This window comes from Halyomorpha halys, unplaced genomic scaffold (genome assembly GCF_000696795.3).
Source record: "Halyomorpha halys isolate HHAL.00 unplaced genomic scaffold, Hhal_1.1 Scaffold1892.1, whole genome shotgun sequence".
NCBI lineage: Eukaryota > Metazoa > Arthropoda > Insecta > Hemiptera > Pentatomidae > Halyomorpha > Halyomorpha halys.
Genome location: NW_027105549.1, coordinates 133,013 through 136,864, shown reverse-complemented (window position 1 = coordinate 136,864; position 3,852 = coordinate 133,013). Strand labels below are relative to the sequence as shown.

The following is a 3,852-nucleotide window of genomic DNA, read 5'->3' as shown; positions in this document are numbered from 1 at the left end:
TTTTTTTACATTTTTTGATTTCCCACATTGGTGATTTATTGATTTATATATTAAAAATGGTGAGACTTATATGAGGTCTCGTTCTTCATCTCTTTCTATTATTAAAAATTCATTTTTATTTTTAGGTTGTATTGATTCGACCATGTTTGATTCATTGATACTTTTCCAGCTTCTTTTTACCGTTTTAAGAATTGGAGATTTATCAGGTGGGTTATACATTGTATAGACGTTATATTATTATCGGCTTGAGTGGCACAGAAGGAAACTATAAACTATATAGATATGGATATATAGATTTGGAGAACAATTGCTATCGCTTATCTGGACGAATTTATGTTGTATTCTATCTCTTCTTCCTTTGGTAGATTCTCATCAAATTTCACAAAAAGCTTCCTTGATATTAACTCTTTCACTTTGTAGTATTCTCAAAGTTTGTTACCCTTATATTAATTGTTTTTAAATTAATTACTCGGGCCGCCCGTAGCTCAGTGGTTAAGAGGTCAGTCTTGTATCATCAGTACAATTTGATGTCGGTTGATGGTGCCGGTTCGAATCCAGCCTGGGGCGTCGACTTTTTTCATTGAGTGGTGGCCCCAAAAAATGCAAAACTTTAACCCCCCAACCATGGTTAGGCAGTATAGTACTCCAATGGGAGTCTTGGCCGAAAAAAAAATTAATTATCTATTAAATTATAAAAAGTATTGTTTAAGTTTTTTCTTGCTCCGAGCTGCTGAAGGGAGGGAGATATTCAGTTTCTCTCCCTTCAGCAGCTCGGAGCAAGGAAAAACATAAACAATACTTTTTATAATTTAATAGATAATTAATTTTTTTTTTCAGCCTAGAAGCCATTTTTTTTCAAGGCTATACAGAAAAAGATGACAAGTTCAAAATCAAGCGAAAAAGTTGGTTGTGTTTTAATCTGCAGTCAAATTCATGTGACGGGCAAAACACAGAATACGATCTTGGCGGATTTTTTAGGGATTCAACAGGTTGATAATTCAGCAAATTTTCCCCTATTAATTTTGCCTAATTTCGTCTTCTACTTTCGCTTATACATGTGCATTTTCCTTGACACACCTATGTTACGAAAACGGCTCATTTGATTTGGCCAATTGTAGATAATAATGTAGTAATGATCAATTTTATAAAATCTCAATTTTCGACACTACACAATTTTCGCTTGCACTTGAAAAAATGTTTTTTCCTTGAAAAAGGATGTTCGAAAGTTTACATCCCGTAGATTTTACTCTCCAACGACGAATCTTTATGATAAATGGTTATATTCCCATTCATGCCTTGGTATATTGTAGAGTTTTTTTTAATTAACATTTTATTTTAATAGTTTTACAGTTTAAAAAAATAATATTCTGGATATATCTTATAATATTATTGATATCTATATTCTTGATTGCTCTTTGCTAAGGGTTTTTTGTTAAGTAAAACAAACCTAATAAGTTGTAGATTATATGAGAAGGATCTTATAGGAGGACTTAGGTTCCAAATTGCCGAGTCTGGCCTTGACATTTGGTACTTGCCTGACCGGCCCTTTTAACATTTGTAACCCTGTTCTGTAGAATCTTGGAAATAAAAACAAATCTTAAATCTGGACTTAAAAGTTCAAAGACTTGTTACGTTTTTGAAACTTTTGTAAAAAAAAAAAAAATCGATACCTAAATAATTCCTTTATCCTGGTAACTTTCTTTATTTTGAGAAGTTATGTTTGGCTGTTATAATTTTTAGTGTCGAAACTGAGGTTATTTAAATTTAGTGATTTGTATTTACCACACCGAGGGGGGAGTGTTATATTAATACTAGAGCCTGGTCCATAAAATCCAGCCCCTAAAACTGCAAATAATTTTAAAATTTAATTATTTCTGGCTGTCCTTAAACTCTTACTAATTATTTAATTAATGTAAATATGCAAGAGATTAGTTCTTTTGTTTTGCCTTTAACTTCTATGTGGGTCTTCCTAGTGAAAATGTTATGACATTAAATTCTGCGTTAAATGAATACCAAAACTTAATTTAGCGGTTAAGTAGCATAAGTTAAAAGGACATTTTTTTTTTTAAATTTTACCAATAGCTAAAACACATTACTATATATGATTTCACTGTTAAACAGAAACGAATTTCTGGTTGTCCCTAAAACCGTTACCAAGAAGCTAATTAGGTCTAGAAATTGTTAAGTTACTAATTTTGTTTTTTAAAATTTTAAAGTATTTTATTTTTTGTCAAGAAATCCTAAACGGTAGATCTTAGAGAAAAATTTAATGTCTATGTTCACTGAGTGCCATTACAATAATTTAGTTGAGAAGTATTTTCATAAACCACGAGCTCTGGTTATGCACTTCATTAGTATACTTCGTAGGCATTGTAAGTTTGTTGTTCGTAAGACTAAGGGCTCACTCAGCCTCTTAGAAAAGAACACCTTATCTTATAATGAGTTGGTAGAAAAATGTTGTAGCTAGGTTCAATGTTCAAATATAATGTTAACGTTTGCTTATGTAGTCCTGAAGCTCCCAAAAATCTTCGTCGGTTTCCTTTTTTATCGATTTTTTTTTAAATGAACTACTCCCTCTCTTGTATACCTTCTACTTATTTCAAATTATCCTCTTCTACGCCTAAAGAAGCAACATTGGTCCATTATTACCTATGTTTCCTTCCTAGTTTGCCTTAAGATATATTCTGACCGGCCATCCTCCAACTGGCCCATTAGCTCAGTTGGTTAGAGCGTCGTGCTAATAACGCGAAGGTCGCGGGTTCGATCCCCTCATGGGCCACTTTTTTTTCTTTTGGGTTTTAGAAATGCGTTTTCTTAACTTAGAAGTGACTTAGATGACAATCCATTTATTTTAATTTACCCTACAAGAATTAATTTTTTATATATATTTTTATTTTTTTTTATTTGGATTTTAGAAATCCGTGTATCTTAATAAAATCTTCGTAGTGACATATCTATCCATTTATTTTAATACATACCACAAGAATTAATTTTGTCAAGTTTAGACCCTGAAAGAAGTTTATTTTTGAACTGATTGTGTTATTATTATTATGGAACAACCAAAAAAAAAAATTACAAAAAATTTGTAGTAACATGGTCTGAGTGATTCAATATGGATCGTTGACCCATTTATATACCTTTTAAAATGTTACAACATACATAATTACTAATTCTTTTAATGAGGTATATATATCTGTGTCCTGAATGTATGAATTATAAAGGTTTCCTTTTTCAATTCAAGTTTCAATTATTTTTCCCATTAATTGTTGTTTATATGCTTATTGTTTTTAACGTGAGAAATGTTTATCGATTTGATTCAGGAGATTCATTTTAATTTAATCCATTGTTAGGTTGCACAGGTGTTGAACAGTGTATTTGTTTAAATAGGCTTCTGGGAATTGTAGTCTGGTATGTGTAACATGCCAGACAAATTACATCATGTGCTGTATCATGTTCTTGGCTCTCTAGGATTTAACTAATATCATTATACTGATACAAATTACCTAACCCTTATCTGTTCTTTAAGTCTTGGAATTACATGTATATTGTTAGATGCGATAAAAGATGATGGGAGGTCTAGTACTAAAATAGTCCCTTGTAGACGAATCGCGTAGAGCCAGAACCCTTCGAAGGATTTCCGCGTTCCTCGGACCTGACGCCAAGCAGCTTAGTGACAGCGAAGGCCGTTTTCCCTTAGCATTAATAAATCATTTAATTGTTGGAACGTCCTCCGGTCGCCATGCCAAACCTATCTCTATTCTTCACTCACATTTCTTTGAGGTTAGCGAACCTCACATGTAAATATATATTAAGCTTTCATACTTTTCGTGTATAGTGTAAGTGATTTCAAAT

The 3,852-nt window shown here is 32.1% G+C and overlaps 1 non-coding gene across 1 annotated transcript; it reads left to right on the top strand.

Annotated features, from left to right (window-relative positions):
• Window positions 1–2,705: 2,705 nt before the first annotated feature.
• TRNAI-AAU (transfer RNA isoleucine (anticodon AAU)) lies at window positions 2,706–2,779 on the top strand. Its single transcript has one exon. It is a non-coding gene; the product is annotated as a tRNA-Ile (tRNA).
• Window positions 2,780–3,852: the final 1,073 nt, after the last annotated feature.